This window comes from Symphalangus syndactylus, chromosome X, assembly GCF_028878055.3.
Source record: "Symphalangus syndactylus isolate Jambi chromosome X, NHGRI_mSymSyn1-v2.1_pri, whole genome shotgun sequence".
Lineage (NCBI taxonomy): Eukaryota > Metazoa > Chordata > Mammalia > Primates > Hylobatidae > Symphalangus > Symphalangus syndactylus.
The window spans coordinates 53,311,915-53,324,905 of record NC_072447.2 but is presented as its reverse complement, the minus strand read 5'-3'; positions in this window follow the sequence as shown (position 1 = coordinate 53,324,905).

Here is a 12,991-nt window from a genome sequence, read left to right as displayed (position 1 = left end):
TTTTTTTTTTTTTTGCATAGAGGTGTTTCTAGTATTCTCTGATGGTAGTTTGTATTTCTGTGGGATTGGTGGTGATATCTCCTTTATCATTTTTTATTGTGTCTATTTGATTCTGCTCTCTTTTCTTCTTTATTAGTCTGGCTAGCAGTCTATCTATTTTGTTAATCTTTTCAAAAAATCAGCTCCTGGATTCATTGATTTTTTGAAGGGTTTTCCACGTCTGTATCTCCTTCAGTTATACTCTGCTCTTAGTTATTTCCTGCCATCTGCTAGCTTTTGAATTTGTTTGTTCTTGCTTCTCTAGTTCTTTTAATTGTGATGTTAGGGAGTCAATTTTAGATCTTTCCTGCTTCCTCCTGTGGGCATTTAGTGCTAGAAATTTGCCTCTAAACACTGCTTTAGCTGTGTCCCAGAGATTCTAGTACATTGTGTCTTTGTTCTCATTGGTTTCAAATAACTTATTTATTTCTGCCTTAATTTCGTTATTTACCCAGTAGTCATTCAGAAGCAGGTTGTTCAGTTTCCATGTAGCTGTGTGGTTTTGAGTGAGTTTCTTAATCCTGAGTTCTAAGTTGATTGCACTGTGGTCCAAGAGACTGTTATAATTTCTGTTCTTTTGCATTTGTTGAGGAGTGTTTTACTTCCAATTATGTGGTCAATTTTAGAATAAGTGCAATGTGGTACTGAGAAGAATGTATATTCTGTTGATTTGGGGTGGGGAGCTCTGTAGATATCTATTAGGTCTGCTCGGTCCAGAGCTGAGTTCAAGTCCTGAATATCCTCGTTAATTTTCTGTCTTGTTGATTCATCTAATACTGACAGTGGGGTGTTAAATTCTCCCATTATTATCGTGTGGGAGTCTAAGTCTGTTTGTAGGTCTCTAAGAACTTGCTTTATGAATCTGAGTGCTCCTGTATTGGGTGCATATATATTTAGGATAGTTAGCTTTTCTTGTTGCATTGATCCCTTTACCATTATGCGATGAATGCCCTTCTTTGTCTTTTCTGATCTTTGTTGGTTTAAAGTCTGTTTTATCAGAGACTAGGATTGCAAACCTTGCTTTTTTTTTCTTTCCATTTGCTTGGTAAATATTCCTCCATCCCTTTATTTTGAGCCTATGTGTGTCTTTGCACATGAGATGGGTCTCCTGAATACAGCACAGCAATGGGTCTTGACTCTATCCAATTTACCATTCTGTGTCTTTTAATCGGGGCATTTAACCCTTTTACATTTAAGATTAATATTGCTATGTGTGTATTTGATCCTGTCATTATGATGCTAGCTGGTTGTTTCACCCCTTAGTTGATGCAGTTTCTTCATAGTGTCTACGGTCTTTACAATTTGGTATGTTTTTGCAGTGGCTGGTACCGGTTGTTCCTTTCCACATTGAGTGCTTCCTTCAGGATCTCTTGTAAGGCAGGCCTGGTGGTGACAAAATCTCTCAGCATTTGCTTGTCTGTAAAGGATTTTATTTCTCCTTTGCTTATGAAGCTTAGTTTGGCTGGATATGAAATTCTCGGTTGAAAATTATTTTCTTTAAGATTGTTGAATATTGGCTCCCACTCTCTTGTGGCTTGTAGGGTTTCTGCAGAGATATCTGTTCTTAGTCCGATGGGCTTCCCTTTGTGGGTAACCTGACCTTTCTCTCTGGCTGCCCTTAACATTTTTTTTTTTTTTTTTGAGATGGAGTCTCATTCTGTCACCCAGGCTGGAGTGCAGTGGTGCGATCTCAGCTCACTGCAAGCTCCGCCTCCTGGGTTCATGCCATTCTCCTGCCTCAGCCTCCCGAGTCGCTGGGACTACAGGCACCCACCACCACAGCTGGCTAATTTTTTGTATTTTTGTTAGAGACGGGGTTTCACCATGTTAGCCAAGATGGTCTCCATTTCCTGACCTCATGATCCACCTGCCTCGGCCTTCCAAAGTGCTGGGTTTACATGCATGAGCCACCACACCCAGCTGCCCTTAACATTTTTTCCTTCATTTCAACCTTGGTGAATCTGACGATTATGTGTCTTGGGGTTGCTCTTCTAGAGGAGTATCTTTGTGGTGTTCTCTGTATTTCCTGAATTGAATGTTGGCCTGCTGCTAGATTGGGGGGGCTTTCCTGGATAATATCCTGAAGAGTGTTTTCCAATTTGGTTCCATTCTCCCCATCACTTTCAGGTACACCAATCAAACATAGGTTTGGTCATTTCACATAGGCCCATATTTCTTGGAGGATTTGTTCATTCCTTTTCATTCTTTTTTCTCTAATCTTGTCTTCATGCTTTATTTCATTAAGTTGATCTTCAGTTTCTGATATCCTTTCTTCTGCTTGATTGATCCTACTATTGATACTTGTGTATGCTTCATGAAGTTCTTGTGCTGTGTTTTTCAGCTCCATCAGGTCATTTATGTTCTTCTCTAAACTGGTTATTCTATTTAGCAACTCCTCTAACTTTTTCAAGGTTCTTAGCTTCCCTGCATTGGGTTAGAACATGCTCCTTTAGCTTGGAGGAGTTTGTTATTACCCACCTTCTGAAGCCTGCTTCTGTCAATTCGTCAAATCATTCTCCTACCAGTTTTGTTCCCTTGCTGGTGAGGAGTTGTGATTCTTTGGAGGAGAAGAGGCATTCTGGTTTTGGGAATTTTCAGCCTTTTAGTGCTGGTTTTTCCTCATCTTCATGGATTTATCTACCTTTGGTCTTTGATGTTGGTGACCTTTGGATGGGGTTTCTGTGTGGACATCCTTTTTGTTGATGTTGATGCTATTCCTTTCTGTTTGTTAGCTTTCCTTTTAACAGGCCACTCTGCTGCAGGCCTGCTGGAATTCGCTGGAGGTCCACTCCAGACCCTGTTTGCCTGGGTGTTACCAGCGGAGGCTACAGAACAGCAAAGATTGCTGCCTTTTCCTTCCTCTGGAAGCTTCATCCCAGAGGAGCACCTGCCAGATGCCAACCAGAGCTCTCTTGTATGAGGTGTCTGTTGACCCCTGCTTGGAGGTTTCTCCCAGTCAGGAGGCATGGGGTTCAGGGACCCATTTAGGAGGCAATCTGTTCCTTAGCAGAGCTCGAGCACTGTGCTAGGAGATCCACTGCTCTCTTCAGACCTGGAAGGCAGGAACGTTTAAGTCTGCTGAAGCTGTGCCCACAGCTGTCCCTTCCCCCAGGTGTTCTGTTCCAGGGAGATGGGAGTTTTGTCTATAAGCCTCTGACTGGGGCTGCTCCTTTCTTTCAGAGATGCCCTGCCCAGAGAGGAGGAATCTAGAGAGGTAATCTGGCTACATCGGCTTTGCTGAGCTGCAGTGGGCTCCACTCTCTTAGAACATCCCAGTAGCTTTGTTTACACTGTGAGGGGAAAACTGCCAACTCAAGCCTCAGTAATGGCAGACGCCCCTCCCCTCACCAAGCTTGTGTGACCCTGATCAACTTCAGACTGTGCTGGTGGCAAGAACTTCCATCCAGTTGATCTTAGCTTGCTGGGCTCTGTGGGGGCGGGATCCGCTGAGCTAGACCACTTAGCTTCCCGGCTTCAGCCTTTCCAGATGAGTGAACGGTTCTCTCTTGCTGGCATTCCAGGCACCGCTGGGGTACAAAAAAAAAAAAAACCTCCTGTAGCTAGCTCTGTGTCTGCCCAAACAGCCACCCAGTTTTGTGCTTGAAACCGAGGGCCCTGGTGGTGTAGGCACCCGAGGGAATCTCCTGGTCTGCTGTTTGCGAAGACTGTGGGAGAAGCATAGTATCTGGGCTGGAATGCACTGTCCCTCACGGCGCAGTCCCTCGGGGCTTCCCTTGGCTAGGGGAGGGAGTTCCCCCACCCCTTGCCCTTCCCCGGTGAGGCGATGGCCCACCCTGCTTTGGCTCACCCTATGTGGGCCATACCCACTGTCTAACCAGTCCTAGTGAGATGAGCTTGGTACCTCAGTTGGAAGTGCAGAAATCACCTGCCTTCTGTGTTGATCTCACTGGGAGCTGCAGATCAGAGCTGTTCCTATTTGACCATCTTACCAAATCTTCATGCCTTGGCTTCTTTGCATGCTGAACCTTATGTCTTGCCCCTACCTCTTGGAACTTTCTGGATTTTTGCTGTGAGTAGGTCCTTCTCTCTCTTCTGAGCTATTACAGAACTTCCAACCAGCTCTCTAACTCCAAGCTTTTCTCTTGCATACCTTCCCAAAATATCACTCTGCTTATATACTCCCTTCTTCAGGAACTTTCAAGGTCTCCCAATTAGAAACAAATCAAAGCCCAAATGTACTGGTATGATGCTAAAGGCTTTCTGGGAACCAGTTCCATGTGTGGCCCCTTGCCCAGATCATGGCTTGACCTCACTTATCACCTCTTCTTAGTTGCACCCTTCCTAGTGAAAGGCCAAATGCGACTTTAAGAAGGATATTCAGTTTTGAGGAATGTGATACTGCCTCAAGGGCAGAAAATGCCTGGTGCTCTGCTTCTGGGGACAATTACCCCCTGCCCCCTTTTGCATCAGCAATCTGCTCACTTTTGGGACATTCAGTCTGGAGAGAGGGTCCGAGGCTTGGGATTCGTTTTATAATCTCAGAACAAATGGCTGAAGGATCTGGGTCTAAAATCAGAGAATGAAATGGAATGAAAATTTGCAAAGTCCTTAGAAGTTTTTTCCGGTCCAGTTCTGGGCTGCAGCAGGAGGGTGGGGATGAGGGGGAGTAAAGGGGTGTCCCCAAGGAGCTGAGTGAGGAATGGAGGTCTAAGTGGAGGCAGATGAGCTGGCATACCGCAGTCACCTCAGGGAGTAGGCAGCACTGCAATGTATAGAGATGGGGCTTGACATGCCAAGAGCGCAGTTGGGTTAAATGCGGGGTTAACAGCGACCTAGTCACCATTTCACCCTCCCCTAGGAGAGGAAGGCTCTGTCTGCCACCTCAGCCATGGGGAAAAAAGCCATTTTGATGGTTGGATCTGAGCCACGGGGTACATCAGCAACTGGCCTGGGAGACACGTTGTGGCTGCGTGTGGCTGTCAATCCTCCCAGGGTAGGGAGGTGATAATAGATGGCTGTCTGCAGGCTCTTCGGCAACTCCCCGATCTGCCTGCAGCCAAGTTTCAGAATCTGTTGGGGTTGCAGAAGAGGCCTGGGGGCCTGATTTCTCCCCTGTCTGGAGAGCTGGACACACAGGGAACAACTGTGGAATGGGAGACACAGCTCCGTTTCATTCATTGCTGGGCAGATTGATCCTGGCCAGCAGACTGATGGCTCTTCCCAGGGTCCTCTGCTGTCCCCCAGGGAGCAAGCTATGGGCAACCTTTCCCACAGTCACTTGTGGGCAGAGCTGCCATGTCCATAGCTCCAGATAAAGCAAATCTCAAAACATGCAATGGGAATGGTGTCTCCATGTGCAATACGGCAGCCCTGTCCTTTGGTAACCCGTTCCTTCAGGAATGTTCTCCGCACAGAAAGTCATTATTTTTTACCTTTAAGGAGTCAGTTGGCCTCAGCATTCTGCCATGGTCTAGCTTGTGCACAATTATAAAACAGAAGTTCCCAGCTTCTTCCTCTTCCCACTTGTCCCTATTATGGGGTAAGGGTGCATGCACCTGGTTGCTGATGTAGGTCCTGCTGCCCACTATGTAACTGTAACAATAGTTCAACAGAGTGCCGTAGGACCACAGAAAGACAACAGTCTGCCTTCTGAAATAAAAATCATATATGTTTACTATTCAATTAAAAGAAGAATAAATATATACATCGAACTCAGAGTAATCCACAGTGTGTTGTGCTAAGTCTAACTGCTCTTCATCACACAATTAATAAGACCCCCAACTACTTGCTTAGCCCATGTAACCCCGGGAAGAGTCTCTCCTCTCTGCTAGACCTTCTTCTTCCAGGCTTCCCAGAGGGGTGTGGAGAAGGGCTGTGAGGCCCTGTCTCATAGGTACAAGGGCCTTCATTGATTCGTGATATCTGCCAGGTGCTTGGCAGGGAGATTGGAAGCACGTACACTATATATGTGCCCTTTTCATCTCCTGGGGCTGCATGCCCTTGGCTTGTTCTCTTGCTTAGGCACCTGCTCAAAGGTCCTGCTAGACCCAGGCTTTTGTCAGTGGGTGATGTCTGAGGAAGTCTGTTTTCTCAAAGACTTGGCAGGCTGGCTTTTTCTTTTAGCTGTTCCAGCAGTGCCTCCTCTAACTTGGGCACTTGATTCCCAACTGTGGCCGGTCCAGTGTAGGGAGGGGTGCTTTAGTTTCCTTTGGGGGCAGGATGAATTCTTTTCTGATGTGATCAGGGCTAAAAATGGACATTCCACTGGAGGGATGAAGAGATGCAATATACTTCCTGTGAAATACCATTAACAGAACCTCTCACCCACCATCCCCCATTACTGCGGCAACTTAGAGGCTATTCCAGGTGGATAATTTCATGTCCAATATTGAGTATGTTACAACAGTGGTGATCAATAGATTAATCCGAGCTGAGAAATTAATGGTGGACAATGGCCTTCATGCGATAGTCCGGTCAGAGAGAATTATGTTGCCTTAACTTTTACTTTTGAAAAAAAGTTAATGTAGATTTTATTCAAATACAACATACAATGAAAAGTGTATATAACATACATGCCCATTTGATGAATTGTCACAAACAGAGCACGCCCACGTAATGACACCTGGATGGAGAAAGAGACTGTGACCAGCACCTCAGAGACCACTTGTTCCCCTTTCTAGTCCCTACCTGCCTCGGGGGTAAGCACGATCCTCACTTCTACAACAGAGTATTGGAAAACTTTCCTGTTCTCAAAGTACATCTAAATGGAGCCATACACTATGAGCTCTTTCATGTCTGATTCTTTTGCTCAGCATAATGTGTGCAAGGTCCACTCCTGTTGCTGAGCATTGTAATTGGATCAGTCTCATGTCGGTATAGGATTCTCTCGCATGAACACATCATGATTTATTTACCCATTCCACTGTCCATGGGCACTGGGGTGGTTTGCAGATATCCGGGGGGGACCATTACAAATAGCCCTGGGCTGAACATTTTTTGTGTGAGTCTTTTGGTAATCTCGTGAACACATCCCACTTAGTACATATTTAGGAGTAGAGTGGTGGGGTCATAGGGTATACCAACATTCAGTTTTAGTTGAACTTTTAAAAATCATGAAAACGTTATTTAGAATTAAGAAGCATTATGAAGATAGAAAATTATGTACCGGCAGTAGTACGAAATACCCATGAACCTACCATGGAGGTTAGACAAGTGTTCACATTTTGCCATATTTTGCTCTTTCACATATTAAAAAATATATAAAATTTCAAATATAGCTAAAACTCCATCTCCTCTTCCCTTCTTCTAGATCAGTATCCCTTTTTTAGATCAGTATCATCCCAGGGCTGGTGTATCATCCTCTGCGTGGTTTAGACTTGGACTACATCTGTATGAATCCAGAAACCATATACACTATGCTTTTAGATTTTACAAAGGTAGTATCCTGTTCATGGTCTTTTGTAATTTGCGCTTTTTTTTTTTCACTTGACATTATTTGCTTGCAACAGCAGAGCAGCAGAAACCTCCTTAGTGTCCCACCATAGAAGATTTATTCCACTGACGGCTATTGACACCTATCAACATGTAGAAATATGGAACACATAATGTGTATTTTGATTTGTTTTTTTTTTCCTGTTCTTTGGCAGGCTAGCTGGGAGGTGTGTGTGTGTGTGTGAGAGAGAGAGAGAGAGAGAGACAGAGAGAGGAAGAGAGCTTGGATTATGAGTGTAGGATTGTGTGTGTGTGTGTGTGTGTGTGTGTGTGTGGCTCTGCCCCCAGGCTCCTGGCTGCCTTTGCTTGCACATGCTGTCAGCTAAGCGGTGGCTGCGAGTCTAGAGGACCTGGCAGGACCCGCCCCACCTCTGAGGCACAGTTCTTAGTGAGACCATCTGCTTGGTTGTTGGCTAAATTGGGTCAAGAGCCCATGCTTCATTCCCTCAGCCCTGGCCAGGTTGGTCTGTATCTCGGGCTCCAGTCGTTAGGAGCCATACACTATTGACATTTATGTCCAGAACAGAATGGCCCGGTCCCAGGGTTTTTCAATCCACCATAAATATGGGGTAAGAGGAGGGTCACATGCTGAAGAATGGGAGCCTTATCCATATCTTGGCTATGCAGGTGGATCTTTGTTGGTGAGGTCGCCAAATATTGCACACATTGCTGGATTCCTTGTACCAGGCCTGTGGGCCCATTCCCAACATCAGGGGGCTCTGCTGCTGATAGCTGCAACATCCTCAAAGGTATGGAGAGCTGGAGGTGTCTAGGAATATGCTATCTCCCTTCCCACCCCTGCACCCTACCCCAGGGTACCCACAGCCAGTGACTGATGTGGAGTTAAAAACCCAGCTCCATTGCCTGGAGGCAGGACAAATTCTGGGATGCAATTTACCCTCCAGAGGCCCCCTGCCAGATGAGGATGGGGGTTGGACTTTGAGTTTGCACCCTTGCTTGCCTTTCTTCATTTTTCTGTTCTACTCGCCAATCCCTTACTGGTTCCTCCTGGGAGTGCTTCCTTACTAACTCACCTGTCCCCAAACCCTTGATTCAGCACCACTTACTGGGAGAACGTGATGCACGCGGCCATACTCTGTCCTCTCCTATCTCTCCCCTCCCCTCCTTCACAGGGCAAACTAGGGTCCCAGAGCCAGGCAGACCCAGGTTCTAGCCTGCTTCCACCTGTGAGAGTTTTCTCGTGTTTCTTAGCCTCTCTAAGCCTCAATGTCCTCATCTGAAACATGGGGCCACTAAAAGAACTCACATCAGAGGACTTTGTGAGGATTTAATGAGGTAATGCATTGAAAGCACTTAGCAGGCACACAGTAATCACTTAAATCGTAGCTCCCGGGGTTGTAATGAGAATTAAGAATATAATGTGTATCAGATGTGCCTGGCACTTAGGAAATGCTCAATGTATTTTCATGCCTTTTCTCTCTCTTTCAGGGCATCCAGTACAGGTACTTATGGTTAATTTTTTATGCGATGAATAGGCAACATAGCAGGACTGATCAGGCTGCAACTATCCAGACGGCAAAAGAATAAGAAGACAAATGCTAAAGAAATGTAAGACGGTGACCTTCCACATAACTCACTTCTGGGAGTCATTTGTTGCCTCTTTATTTGTATGTTTCCCCCAATAAAAGTTTTAATTAAAAAAGATCCAGACCCTGGGGACTCAACGATAAATTTGAGTGCAAAGCTCCTTGGAGAACATGTCTTGGCTAAATACACGGAACAGATTATTATTATTTATTATTATTTCCATTCCAAGAAATGGCGAACATTCTTCTGCACTTTGCTTGGTGATTTGTGGCTTCTCCAACTCTGGTCCCTGCTATCGGGAGAGAAGAGTGATGCCTTTTAGCTTTTAGAGATGCCCCGGGTTTGTGCTAATGGAGGGGAAGCGGGCCTGCTCTGCACAGCTGTCTCTGCTCCTCATTTATTACTGCGGCGCTTTACCTCCCTAGGGCCTCTTCGGTTTCCAAACCAAATAATTCAGACCCTGTTGTTTACCTCGGCAGAGGGATCAAGGTTACACCCAGAGTAACATGGAGAAAAGTGACCCAGAAGCTTTGCCCCAAGTCTTGCTCTGACTTGGGAGTAGCTTGCCAAGTTATTCTGAGCCCTGGGAATTACCTTCCGGGCTTGGGAGCTCCAGGCCTCTGAGCTGTGGAATGATTTATGTGCCTAAGAGACCCCCTCTCCTATTTCCGATGGTTCCTTGTCTGGAGTCCTCCTCTACCTTGGCCAGATGGAATCCTCAAGCAGTGGGGAAATTGAGGCTGGGAGACAGAGAGGCAGGAGAGACATGTTAGAGACAGGAGAGAGAAAGCGAGAAGAAAGACTTGTCAGAGAGGAAGGAGAGACGTGAGAGAGGCAGAGAGGGAGGAGAGACGTGAGAGAGGCAGAGAGAGAGGAGAGACGCGAGAGAGAGAGAGAGGAAGAAAAGACATGAGAGACGTGAGAGAGGCAGAGAGAGAGGAGAGACGAGAGAGAGAGGAAGAAAAGACATGAGAGAAAGAGAGACAGGAGAGAGGTGTTAGAGGGAGAGACGCGTTAGACAGAGAGACACAAAAGACATGAGAAAGAAGAGATATGTTAGAGAGAGAGACAGAAAAGACAAGAGAGAAAGAGGAGAGACATGAGAGAGACAGAGAAAGAAAAGATGAGAGAGAGACAGGAGAGATATTTTAGAGACAGACAGACAGAAAAGACATGAGACAGGAGAGACATGTTAGAGAGAGAAAGAAAATACACGAGAGAGAGGAGAGACGTGTTAGAAACAGACAAGAGACACAGAAAGAGAGATAGGAGAGGTGTTAGAGTGAGACTGACAGAAAGAAGAGACATGTGAGAGAGAGACAGGAGAGACATGATAGAGAGAGAGAGAGAGAGAGAGAGAAAGCCATGGTCACTCAGGGCAGATGAGAGGCAGTGAGGATGGCTGCATCAAGGAGCAGGAGGAGGAGGAGGAGGAGCAGGAGCTGGGCGCACCCAGACCTGCCCTTGCTACACACCCCTCTTCTCTCTCTCCCTTTCTGGAGAGGGATTTGAATGTAAATTATTGTTCGGCAGGAGATGGCAGGAAAAGCCAGTAGGGGGGTGAAGAATTGAGGCAGGGAGGGGAAGGAGCCAACAAAGGGTGTGTTATCAAGTCAGTTGCCAGTGTGGGCAAATGGGGCTTGATCCCACTGGGAGCTCTGGGAGACTGTAGGCGATACACCTTAGAATTATCTCAGCCAATGGAGGAGCTGGGCTGTCAGTCATTGGTTGAAAGCTGCTCCCGGGGAGAGGTCATTAGGCTTCCAGAAATTCCATCCTGCTGCAGACAGAGGTATGGTGGGCTCTGATAGCCACAAGGCTCTCAGACAGATGTCCAGTGCTGACGATTGGAAGTTAGGGCCAGAATACAAGGATATGTAAAGCCTGGGTGAGTGTACGCAAGACATGATGGCTTCTGTACCAACTCAGAATTATCTTTCTTGCTTGTGTGCTCATAATTTGGATTTTAAAAACACTACTCTCCTTTTATAAAGAGTTCTCTGGGGAACAATGGCTCCAGAAAATGCTCCATGAGCAGAGTCAAGTCCTGGGATCAAGAGATTTGGGGATCTGCAACATTCTATATCACCTTTTGGGCAGTCATGGTGTACATGAGCCCTGTGTTAGTCTGTCTTCCTGCTGTTGATAAAGACGTACCCGAGACTGGGCAATTTACAAAAGAAAGAGATTTAATTGGACTTACAGTTCCACATGGCTGGGGGAGCCTCACAATCATGGCGGAAGGCAAGGAGGAGCAAGATACATCTTATGTGGATGGCGGCAGGCAAAGAGAGAGAATGAGAGCCAAGCGAAACAGATTTCCCCTTATCAAACTATCAGATTTCGTTAGACTTATTCACTACCATGAGAACAGCATGGGGGAAACTGCCCCCACAATCCAACCATCTCCCATCGGGTTCTTCCCACAACATGCGGGAATTATGGGAGTACAATTCAAGACCAGATTTAGGTGGGGACCCGGAGCAAATCATATCAAGCTCTTTCAAAACTTTACGATGTCTTTCAGTAATGGAACCTGGTTGGTTTTGCTTACCTAGAGTTTCTCAGCTGGAATGGCCAATGAACTCTTATTTTGCTGGAGCCTGCAACTTACTTAAGCTCTGTGGAACTAGTGTTCTGTGAACACCCCAGAAAGCACAGGTTTAGCAAACTGGTCAATGTCATGTCTTGTGAATTTCCCTATGTTGTCACTTTACACAAAATAGGTGTCATGGGAAGGAGTTGGCACCTAGTGAGGATTCATCTGAGGAGCCATTTAGGGAACTCAAATGTCTGGCTCAAGGAATAGAAGGCTCATGGGAGACGGGACAGCTGCCTGTGAATGTTCCTAACATCGCACGAAGCTACATTTCAGCTCCAAGTCAGACAGAGATGTTTTTCTCACATAGAGAACTGAAAAGACATGGTTGCCTGCATGGTCAGGCTCTGAGTCCCCGGTCACTAGGCTTGCTTCAGCAGAGGCTGGATCTGTTGAGAATAGAGCAGGGGCCCTCTGGCCTTTGGTGGGATTTGAGCCAGGAACCTTTAGGCTCTTCCCATCTCTTAGATTTTAGGCTTGAAGGCATTGATGCCCTGCTAGATGGGGAGCTACGTGAGAGATGGGTTGTGTTCTACATTTCTTCATATTTCCCCAGTGTCTGGATTGGTTCTAGGCATATAGTGGACCACCAACAAAAATTATTGAATGGATGGATGAATAGGTGGATGGATGGATGCATAGGTGGGTAAATGGATGAATGCAGAGATGGATGGATGAATTCATGGATTGATGGATGAATGAATTAGCTTCTGGGGGGCCCATTGGCAAAGCTGCACTTTGGCAGAGCTGATGTTGAAATCTTCCACACCCACAGACTCTGTCTGCATAGATTTAAAATGAAGTTCAGTTCAAGCATCATAAGTCTAGGAGACATATGATGATAATAGCTATGAATTTCAGAGTATAATTTTGTTCCAGCCACTGTCCAGTTCTTCCTCATGCAACCCTTGCAGCATTTATATGAGACAGGTATCACCACGGGGATCATTTCCTTGATGAGAAAATTGAGTCTTAGAGAGGTCACCAGGCTGGACAGTGGCGAGGATGGATTTGGTTCAGGCCTGCCAACTCCAAGGCAGAGACCAGAACCACCCTCATCGCCACCTCAGAAACACTTTACTGCCTCACACAGCCCACGTGGCTCCTATCTCCTGAGCAGGGCATGAGAAGGATTTTTACCAGTAGTTACAAGTGGGGAAAGAGGCCTGAGAGAGAGCGAGTGGCTTGTTTGTTTGGGAAGATAGGAGGCAGTGAGAAAGACAACACACCTGGGGCAGGAAGCGCTCAGCTGACTCATTGACTTCATTTCCCAGCCCTGTATTTGTGGAATTTCCCCCCGCTAGCTCAAAAGGGAAGAAGGGGAGGAGGAGGAGCTGCAGAAGCATTAGGGAG